The following is a 12251-nucleotide window of genomic DNA, read 5'->3' as shown; positions in this document are numbered from 1 at the left end:
CTTACAGAGAGAGCTCAAGGAGAAAATGTTTTAGAAATGATGACGGCAACATGTACAAATATGTGTCAGGGTACCTGCCCTAACACATCATCACAGGTCCGGTAGGCGCAATTGTACAGCGGTAATAAGTAAAGATTATAGTAAAGTAATAAAGAGCATGTGAGATAGAAGAGAGATAGAAATAATGGAGTCAGACACATTTCACCTCAGCCCCGCTTGGTGGTCCACATGGAGAGGGGCAGGCGAAGGAGGACTACGGGAAAGGGAACAGGGGAGCAAGGACGGGAGAGGAGACGAGGAACAGACGAGAAGCAGAAAGAGGAGCCCGAGAGAGATATTTTTTATTGCTAACCCAGGCCTATATACCTTTGGGGGAGTGCAAGCTCACCATTAGAGGTAAAGACATCAGTCACAGGAAGGGGTTGCAGTATAGGTTAATCAGCAATGAGAGGGGGACAATGTAGGTATACATGCAATAGGAAGAGGAAGGATTGGGGATATACATGTGACAAGATGGGCAGATCCTAGATTCAGGATGGCAGCCTAACATTGGATGTCACTGAGCTAGTTTGACATGTCTTTGGGGGAGACAAAGTGTGTGGGGGGAACCATTTTATAATCCCACAAATATGCATGATACAATTGATGTATGGAATGTTGCAAGAACCCTCAATAAAATGATTTAAAAAGGTGGGAAATCCTCACAACTAAACCAATAGATAACATCTTGATAAGTAGAGAAAATATTGAACTTGTTGAGAAAATATTGAAGTCAAGGATTTTGTGTTGCTTGAATCTGCAATTTTTTAAAACATTTTATTAGGGGCTCATACAACTCTTATCACAATCCATACATATACATACATCAATTGTATAAAGCACATCCGTACATTCTTTGCCCTAATTTTCTTTTTTTCCCTTTTTGTTTACATTTTATTAGGGGCTCATACAACTCATCACAATCCATATATATACATACATCAATTGTATAAAGCACATCCGTACATTATTTGCCCTAATCATTTTCAAAGCATTTGATCTCCACTTAAGCCCTTTGCATGAGGTCCTCTTTTTTTCCCCTCGCTCCCCGCTCCCTCCTCCCTCATGAGCCCTTGATAATTTATAGATTGTTATTTTGTAATATCTTGCCCTATCCTGAGTCTCCCTTACCCCCCTTCTCTGCCATCCATCTCCCAGGGAGGAGGTCACATATGGATCCTTGTAATCAGTTCCCCCTTTCCAACCCACTCACTCTCCACTCTCCCAGCATCCCCCCTCACACCCCTGGTCCTGAAGGTATCGTCCACCATGGATTCCCTGTGCCTCCAGCTCCCATATGCACCAGTGTACAACCTCTGCCCTATCCAGTCCTGCAAGGTAGAATTCGGATCATGGTAGTTGGGGGGAGGAAGCATCCAGGATCTGGGGGAAAGCTGTGTTCTTCATCAGTACTACATCACAACCTGACTGACCCATCTCCTCTCCTAAACCCCTCTTTGAGGGGCTCTCCAATGGCTGACACATGGGCCTTGGGTCTCCACTCTGCACTTCCCCCCCTTCATTCACTATGATATATAGTGATGTGATATATATATTCCTTTTTTTGTGCATGATGCCTTATACCTGGTCCCTTTGGTTCCTCGTGATCACACAGGCTGGTGTGCTTCTTCCATGTGGGCTTTATTGCTTCTGAGCTAGATGGCCGCTTGTTCACCTTCAAGCCTTTAAGACCCCACACACTATCTCTTTTGGTAGCCGGGCACCATCAGCTTTCTTAACCACATTTACTTGTTCACCCACTTTGGCTTCAGCAGTTGTGTTGGGATGGTGAGCATCGTAGCGTGCAAATTTAATAAAAGAAAGTATTCATGCATTGAGGGAGTGCTTGAGTAGAGGCCCAAGGTCCCTCCGCCACCTTAATACTAAACCTATAAATATAGACACCTAGATCTATTTCCCCATCCTCATATATATACATATTTGCATGTACATGTTTTTGTGTAGACCTCCATAAATGCCCCTTGACTCCCACCTCCTTCTTCCATCTTCCTTGACTTTCCTCCTGCCCCACTACCATGCTCCGTCCCCACCTGGGCTACAGCTATACCTCTTCTCTATACAACCTTACCCTTGATCATTCCCCACCAGGCCTGCCACTCTCCCCTCACTACCATTTTGGGTCCCATGTTGTCCCCTGTTTGTTAACACCACTTCCTAACCCCGTATCCCTCCCCCACCCCATGTCCCCCCGGAACTGTCAGTCCCATTGTTTTTCCTCCAGATAGTTCATCCAGCCTGTCCTATTCAGACAGACCTGTGGAGACACTAGCATGCACGAAAACAAAACAGAGGAAAACAAAGCAACAGTATACAACCAGACAACAAAACAAAAACAAACCACTGACAAAGAACAAAACAAAACACTTCACAAAATAAAAGCTTATAGTTTGTTCAAGGATTGTTTGCTGGTCCTTAGGAGCGTTTTCCAGTCCAGTCTGTTGGGCCACCACACCCTGGCCCCAAAGTCCACATTCAGCATTCCCTGGGGACTTTGCCAATCCATTCCCTTGCTGTTCCGCTGCACTTCCCCACTGCTTTGCTTCGGTGTGGTGGGATCAGGTCAGGTGCAATTGCCACATTGTGTCTCCGGTGCTGTCCCCTGTATTGCCCTTAGTCACTGAGGGGCATCATGTCTCATAGTGGGGCCAGCCATGTTGTTCTCTCTGTGGACTACCCCAAACTTTTATCTTGATTTTTTCCTTTTGTCAAAGTAGTTCCATATTATGTTTGTCTTGTTATTGATGAAATTCATTCACCACGATGCCCTCTAAATCCGTTGGTCATGAGGTATTTCATTTTTAACATTATAATTTAGCGCTGTGTAGTGTTCCTTACTGTGTATATTCCATAAGTTATTTACCCATTCTTCCACTGACAGGCAGTTAGGTTGTTTCCATCTTCTAGCTATTGAGAAATGGGCTGCCAAGAACATGGGTGTATCTGTCCATGCTAGGCCACATATCTTTAGGATATGTATCAAGTAATGGGATCGCTGGATCATATGCTATCTTTACTTCCAGTTCTTTGAGTAAATACTTTCCACATTGATTGGACAGTTTTACAGCACCAGTATTATATGAGGGTTCTAATATCTCCTCATCCTCTCCAAATTTTGTTACTTTTTGGTTTCAGCTTTTTTTTTTTAAACGTTGACAGCAATGCCAGTATGAGGTGCAGCTCGTTTTGACTGGCATCTCCTGAATAACCAGTGATTACAAGCATTTCTTCACACGCATATTAGTTGCCTGGATATCTTCTTTGATGAACTGTCTCTTCATGTCCTCTGCCCAATTTTAATTGGAGTATTAGTCTTTTTCTTATTGAGGTGTTACAGTTTTCTAAAGCTGTCCAAGATTAGTCCCTTGTCTGATATGCCATTACCAATTTTTCCCCAGTCTGTAGGTTCTATTTTCACTTGTGTAATGAAATATTTTGATGTATATATGTGTCTCATTTTTAGTAGCTATCAGTCCTCTATTTTGTTGTTTGTGTGTGATGTTTGATAGTGTGCTTATGCCATGTATAAGGGCCCTTAAATTTCTCCCTATTATTTTTCAGAGATAATCATTTTAGATCTAGGGATTATATTCAGGTTGGTCATTTCTCTTCAGTTTAATTTCACATATGGTGTGAGATATAAGTCTTCATTCATCTGAAAATTGAAATCCAATTTTGATAGCATCATTTGTTGAGGCGACTGTCTCTTCCGTATTTAATAGTTTGGGGCCCTTTGTCAGAATTCAGTTGCCTATAGGTAGATGGATTTATTTTGGGATTCTCTATTCTGTTCCCTTGTTCTGATTTTCTATTATATCAACACCAGGCAGTTTTGACTACTATAGTTGTGTAGAAGGTTTTAAAGTCCACAGGTGAAAGGCCACACCCACTTTGTTATTTTTAAGGCATGCTTTGCTTATTGTGGGTATCTTTCCTTTTCATATATAACTGATGATTAATTTCTCCATTTATTTAAAGAATCATGCTGGGATATGAATTACAAGTCATTATTATTTTGTCATATCTTACACTGTCCAATGTCTCCCTTCACCTCCTTTTCGGTGGACCAACATCCAAAGAGCAGGTTATATGTAGATCCTTGTAATCGATTCTCCTTTTCTACCCCACCTTCCCTCCACCCTCCTTGTATCATCCCGCTCACCACTGGACCTGAAGGGTTAATCTGTCCTGTAGTCTCTGTGTTTCTGGTTCCCATCTTTACCAGTGTACATCCTCCAGTCCAGCTGAATTTTAAGGTAGAATTGGGATTATGATGACTGTGGGAGGAAGCATTTAAGAATTAGAGGAAAGCTGTATGTTTCATTGTTGCCACATTGCCTCCTGAATGGCTCATCTCCTCCCCGAGACCCTTCTGTAAGGGGATGTCCAGTTGCCCACAAATGGCCTTTGGGTCCCCACTTTGCATCCCCCCCTCATTCGCAATGATGTGATTTTTGCTCCTTGATGCTTGATACCTGCTCCCTTCGACACCTCGTGATCACACAGACTGGTGTGCTTCTTCCATATAGGCTTTGGTGCCTCCTTGTTAGATGGCCGCTTGTTTACCCTCAAGCCTTTAAGACCCCAGATGTTGTATCTTTTGATAGCTGGGCACCATCAGCTTTCTTCACCACACTTGCTTATGCCCCAATTAGTCCTCAGCAATCCTATGGGAATTTTTCCTTCTTTGATGCTTGAAATCTGATCCCTTTAACACCTCGTGATCACACAGGCTGGTGTGCTTCTTCCAGGAGGGCTTGGTTGCTACTTAGCAAGATGGCTGCTTGTTTATCTTCAAGCCTTTAAGATCCCATATGCTATTTCTTTTAATAGCCAGGCACCATCCGTTTTCTTCACCACATTTGCTTATGCACACATTTGTCATCAGCAATCATGTCGGGACAGTGAGAATCTTGGAATGCCAATTTAATAGAACAAAGTGTTCTTGAATTGAGGGAGTAGTTGAGTGGAGGCCCAATGTCCATCTGGTACCTTAGTGCTAAACCTATAAATATATGCACATAGATCTGTTTCCTCACCCTCATAAATAAATATATTTACATATGTACATGCCTATATTTGACCTATATATGTGCCCTTTACTCCCTAGTTCTTTCCTCTATTTTCTTTTACTTTCCTCTTGTCCCACTATCATGCCTAGCCTTCATTTGGGATTCAGCATTCATTTCCTATCGGTTACATTACCCTTGCTCAAGCCCTACCAGGCCTCCTACACACTCCTCGCCTCTGATTTTGGACCACTTGTTGTTCCCTTGTCCCTAAGTTTGTTAACACTACTTCCTTTCCCCACCACCCATACTCCCCCTCAGTCATCCCGGTGTGTTTCTCCTCCAGATAGTTTATCCAGGTATGCTCCCTTCTTGATTCGCTCCATTTTGAGGGGTTCAGACCATGCTGCTTCCCCACAATGTAACCCCAGAACTGTACTCTGTAACAATATCTTTTGATAGTCTGGCACCATCAGCTTTCTTCACCACATTTACTTATGCATCCATTTTATCTTCAGCAATTATGTTGGGAAGGTGATCATCACAGAATGCCAGGTTCTTAGAACAGTGTTCCTGTGTTGAAGGAGTACTTGAGTAGAGACCCGATGTCTGTTTGCTACCTTAATACTTAACATATAAATATATGTACATAGATCTATTTCCCTATCATTATATGTAAATACATTTACATATGTCCTTGCCAGTATTTAGACATCTATAAATGTCCCTTGACTCCTAGTTATTTCCTTGTCCCTGGAAATTGATCAAACATGCAATCATGATACATTGATTATTAAGGGAGATTGGAATGGAAAAGTTGAAACAAAGAAGAAGGAATAATAGTTGGAAAATATGGGCTTAGTGATAGAAAAGCAGCTGGAGATCATATGATAGAATTTTGCAAAACCAAGGACTGGTTCATAGCAAATACCTTTTTTTCGGAAACTCAAAACATATAGACTTCACCAGAAGCAATACATAGAAATAAAACTGACTAATCATGTGTGAAGAGACCTGGAGAAGTTCAATATCAACAGCTAAAACAAGGTCAGGGGCTGACTATGAGGGCAAAGCTGAAGAAAATTTTTAAAAGTGCACAGGAGCCAAAGTACAACTTTGAGTCTTTCCCACCGGAATTTTAAGAACAGATTTGCTGCAGTGAACACTAAGGAAAGAAGACCTGATGGGCTGTGGAGGACATCAAGATCATCAGTAATGAAGAAAGCAGAAGGTAACTTAAAAAGACAGAAAAGATGCATGTGGATGTCAGGACACTCTAACTTGCTCTTAATTGAAGAGTAGCTAAAGCAAATGGAAGAAATTGCTTCACAGAAATGAATTGAACATTTGAAGGAGCCGCTGGAGAAGACAGAGCAAAATATTATAATTAAATGTGTAAAGACCTAGAATTAGAAAACCAAAAGGGAAGAACACACTCAACCTATCTGAAACAAATAAACAAACAAACAAAAAAACTTGGGAAAAAATTCAAGCCTCAGATTGCAAACTTTAAGGATTCTATGGACAAATTATTGAATGATGCAGGAAGCATCAAAATAAGATGGAAAGAATATACAGAATCACTGTACCAAAAAAGAAGTAGTTGACATTTCAGGAGGTAGCATATGAACAAGAATTAATGGTGTTGAATGAAGTTCAAGCAGCACTGAAAGCATCAGCAAAAAACAAGACTCCTAGATTTGATGGAATATCAATTGAAATGTTTCAATAAGAGGATGCAGCACTGGAAGCACTCATTCATCTCTGCCAGGATATTTGGAAGATGGCTATTTGACCAACTGACTGGAAGCGATTCATATTCATACCCATTTTTAAGAAAGGTGATCCAACACAATGCTCCAATTATACAGCAATATCATTGATATCCCATCTAATTAAAAATATGCTTAAGATCAATTAATAAAAGTTTCAGCAATACAAATAGGGAGTTGCCGGAGGTTCAGGCTGACTTCAGAAGTGGACATGGAACATTATATCAAATGGATCTTGGTTGAATACAAAGCATACAAAAAGGACATTTACTTGTGTTTTATTGACTATGACATGGTATTCAACTTTGTGGATAATAACAAACTATGGATAACCTTGAGAAGACTGGGAATTCCAGAACACTTAGTTGTGTTCATGCAGAGCTTGTACATGGATGAAGGGGAAGTTGTGCCAACAGAACAAGGCAATATTGCGTGGGAAAGAAGGTCAAAGAAGAACCAGTGGATTTGTAATGTGGATTTGGAGAAGAATATTGAAAATACCATGGGCTGCTAAAAGGACAAAGCAATCTGTCCTGGAAGAAACAGGGATCGAATGTTTCTTAGAAGCAAGGGTGGCAAAGACATCGTCTTACATTCTTTGGACATGCTACCTGGATCAACCAGTCCCTAGAGAAGGAGATTGTGCTTGGTAAAGTGGAGGAGCAGTGAAAAAACGAAAGGCTTTCAATGAGATAGATTGACATGTTGACTGAAACAATGAGCTCAAGCTCAATTGTGAGGATAGTGCGGGATCGCACAGTGTTTCGCATACGTTTGTGGTATGGATAAGGTCGCTATGGATCAGAACTAACTTGATGGCATCTAAAAACAACAACAACAAGATTTCTATTTCTACATAAGATGGAGTGCACATAATTTCCCCTTGTGGTTACTCTTGGGCTATCAAGTCAGCAGTTCAAAATCCACCAGTTGTTAGTGTCAGAAACTCACAGGGGCTGTCCTACTGTGTCTCACAGTGTTGCTGTATGTTGGCATCAACTTGAGGACAATGAGTTTGTATTTGGCATCTTGTTAAATTAACTGAAGTTCCAGTTTAGGAGACTAGAAAAGAAACAGTATATAAAATCTCAGAGAAACAAGAAATAAGACATTAAAAAATAAAGGTTTAGATCAACAAAATTGAAAACAGGAAGCAATAGAGTACATCAATGAAGCCAAAAGCCGAGACTTTACAAAAGTCAATACATTTGGTAAAATCTCAGCTGTGTCAACCAAGAAAGAGACACAGTGATTAAAATCAGCGATGGAAGGGGAACATTACTACTGCTCCCTGGGTTACTACAATAATTCTACAAATATCTGACATGTGGATTTGGTGATATGTTAGAAATGAACTGATTTTCTTCAAAAGTTTCAGAGGAATACCATTTATCTTAGATAACTTCTTTTGTCTGGCTTGACCTTTTAAATAGACTGTTGTTGTTAGGTGCCATCCAGTTGGTCCCAATGCAAAGTGGCCCGTGTGCATCAGAGTGAAACATTGCTCAGTTCTGTGTCACTCTCATAATTGTTATTTTGAAACCCATTGTTACCAATATGGTGTCAAACCATTTCATTGACGACATTCCCCTTTTCTGCAGCCCTTCTCTTTTGCCAAGCACGATATATTTTTCCAGGAACTGATCTCTTCTGATAATACCATAGGCTGTATTTTTTAGAATCATTACATATTTACAAGAAATTAAGCAAGCATGATCATTGGCTTCTGTGCTGGTGGTTAGATGCTGCTAGGGAGACGTGAATCAAAACAGCAATAAGATATCTTCTCACTTCCCCATTAATAGCCTAATTAAAATCAAAACAAAGCCAGAGAACAACAAAATCTGGTAAGACAGAAACCCCCATACACTGTGGGGAGGTCTTTAAATGGTGCTAACCCTATGGAAAATGGAATGGCGCTGCCTCAAAAAGCAGAAATAGAAATAGCACCCGATTCTACTTGGAATATATCCTAAAGAAGCCAGAACCGTGACAAGAATAGCTAGTGGCACACTCACGCTCATGGCAGCACTATTCACAATAGAAAAAAACAATCTGAAAACAACGTAACTGGCTATCAATGAAAGAATGGGTAAATGAACTATGTTACATATGCACAATGGAATACTAATCACCATTAAAGAATAATAAACAATCTGTGAAACTCCTCATAACACGGATGAAACTGAAGGGTACTACATTGAGTGAAATTTCCTATTCAGAAAAGGACCAATATTGTATGAGACTACTATTGCAAAAAAAAAAAATCAAGAAGAGTCTTTCTTTAAAAAGTGAAAGAAACAGTCCTCGATGGTTACCAGAGGAGGGTGGGAAAGGGAAGTTAATAATTCATCAGAGGGTGGTAGCAAGAGAAACCATTGGGAGGACTAAAAGAGTTAGACAACCGAGTTATTACACACAATCCTGAAATAGTGATGATTTACCAGTAGATGCATGGATAGACACGCAGGCTGAATGAGTGTGGGAGGGAGATTGAGAGTATATCCAATGACCATATATTTGTTTGACAGGGAATTTTTTTATATAAGTATCGACATATTCATGAATGTGGTACAGCATGCAGGGAGAAAAATTATGAAAATACCTTAGACAAACTCAAACACCTTGGGGGAATGAGTCACTGGGCTTAAGGGCACAGGCCATACTTTCAGGGATACCAAGATCAACTGGCATAACGCCGTCCACAAAGCCTATGTTCTGAGTCCTGATTTGGTATGTAGCAACTGATGTCTTAAAGCTTGTGAACAGCCATATGACAACAATAAAAATGTCCTGTGCACTATTCATCACCATGCCACCAGCATCCCTCAAATCCCTGACCACCTGTGTTCTTTTTACTGCCTTTGCAATTTTGCCTTTACAAGAATATCATACAATTGGAACAAAACGGTGTATAGTTTTATAGATGGGCTCCTTTAACTTAGCAATATGAATTTAACTTTATTCCATGCATTTTATGACAAGATTACTTACTTGCTGTTACGGATGGATATTGAAGGGAATTTTAACTGCTTTCAATATTTAGTAATTATGAATAAAGCCTCTATAAACATTTATGTGTAGGATTTTGGGGAAATACTTTTGCAAATCATTTGAGTGCATACCTGAGGCATGACGGTTGAGTCCTATGGTAAATCTATGTTTACTTTTGAAAGGAATTCTAAGACTGTCTTTCAAACTGCCCATAACATTTTGCATTCCCTCCCACAAAGATACGAGTTCCTGTTGCTCCACATATTCACTAGACATTGGTGTTATCAGCATTTCCAATGCCAACCCTTCAAATAAGCTAATAGAAGAGTTGTGGGAAGACATTCAAGAATGTCTTGTATGAAGAGAATGAAGGGTCATTAGAAAGGCAGAAAAGGAGGAAGAAATTAAAATGGATGCCTGACTGTATTATTAAGTGCCAAGTATTTAAAGGGAATAAAATAAAGAATAAAATAGAAGGGCATAACAAAAGATTTAAAAGGACAAATTGCGGAGAAGACTTGGTAAAGTAATATCATAAAGTGTGCAAATATCTGGAGTTGGAAAACCAAAAGGAAAGAACATAATCAGCATTAAGCTGGTACTGAAGGAAGAGGCCAAGCTGCTCTAGAGACATTGGTGAAAAATAAGACGCCTGGAACACAAAGAAACACACACACACACTCATAAACTCAGTCAACTCAGAAAACAAGAGTCTACCAAATTAGACATCAACCTGTATTAAAATCTTCTGAACACTACGAAGAAAAGGGAACATTTTCATATTGATAAAGGGTATTGATACACAAAATTATACCCAACATCTAATTTAACGGTGAAAGTTCAGGAACTGGCCAAGTAACTGCTCTTATATTTAACATTATAGTGGTTGTTCTAGATATTTTAATAAGACAATGAAAAGAAAGAAAAGGCACACAGATTTAAAAGAGAGAAATAAAACTTCATTTTCCAATTTCAGGTTTACCTATATAGAAAATTTCAAAGAATCTCCTGAAAAGTAAGTTTGTTGATGATCTGAAATATTAAACTCCACCTATTATACAACTTACAATTTGTTTTAAAAAACATTCATATGATACCTTGTCAATAATAGTTCCCATCCTCATCATCTACTCCACTTCTTGTCCCCTCTAATTTTTTGGTTTAATAATTTCATTTGTTTTCTGTGTAATATTTTCTTCTTCATTTTCAGTTTGAACGTTCTATTTCCCTTGTCCTTCTAAACTGTAACACCAATCTTGGTAACAGTTAAGAGTAGGAAATCTTGGAAGCCTCTCCATAGGAAAGGAAATGGGACAGGGTAAATCAGCATCCTAAAAAAAAAAAAAAAAGAAGAATGTTGTGTGGTAATTATTTCTTTCTGTAAGAACTAATACCAGACTAGTCCCAAGGAGTGGAAGATTGAATCTTTCCCCAATGTTCAGTTCTTCCAAGATGCTCCTATGCTCTAGCTTTCCTCCACTCCTCTCTTGAATATATTCTGTCATATCCCTGGGTTCTGCGGTTCACTGCAACATCCCACAGAAACTCATGAAACTTTGAACATCACACAGTGGTGGGTACTGTCCAATCAAAAATCTAAGGGTCAGCCAGAGGTGAGCCAAATGCTGGGTCCACTGCCCGAAACCAATAATGTCCCAAAGCCACCAAAGCTAAGGCAGGAAACAGAGGTCTAGTTTTCCAGGCAAGGTAACATGTGCTAGAGTCAGCCTTTATTTTTACCATGCAAAAGATGGTGGGTTAAGCCACATCCTCTCCAAACCAAACTCACTGCCATAGAGTCAATGCTGATTCATAGTGACCTTAGAGAACAGAGTTGAATTACCCCTGTGGGTTTCTGAGACTGTAATTTTTTATAGAAGTGGAAAGCACTGTCTTCCTCCAAGGAGTACTGGTGGTTTTGAATTACTGACCTTTCCATGAACAGCTAACAGTCCAACTCCTACCCCCACTACCCCACCAGGGCTCCTACACCCTCTACCATGACAAAATCAAAGATGAACCCAAAGAAACAAAGGGTATGGCTTGGTTCACACCTTCTACAAAATTCGGGTCTTAAAGATGCCCCCAAGGAAACAAAGAGTTTAGCTTGAACAACACCCTCCCCAAGGTTAGGTCTCAAACTCCCCCCATTGCTTTTACCATCAACATCATAGAAAATGCCTTCTACGATTGGCCCATAACCATAGGCATATACAATCCACAACCATATGTCATATAAGGAAACATGGCTAAAAGGGCCATATTACTTGACTATAACTTAAGATGATCTATTGAATTGGAAGCAAAAATATGGGTTTCTCTGAGGCAACCAAAGAATCACTTTTGTAGTAAAACAAATATTCTAGAGATAAGACCTATCATGGTACATTATGCTTTTTCTAAAGTCAAAAGTATGTGT

The sequence above is a fragment of the Tenrec ecaudatus genome, chromosome X (assembly GCF_050624435.1).
Source record: "Tenrec ecaudatus isolate mTenEca1 chromosome X, mTenEca1.hap1, whole genome shotgun sequence".
In the NCBI taxonomy this organism is placed as follows: domain Eukaryota; kingdom Metazoa; phylum Chordata; class Mammalia; order Afrosoricida; family Tenrecidae; genus Tenrec; species Tenrec ecaudatus.
The sequence above is the reverse complement of the archived record's forward strand: the minus strand, read 5'-3'. Positions refer to the sequence as shown.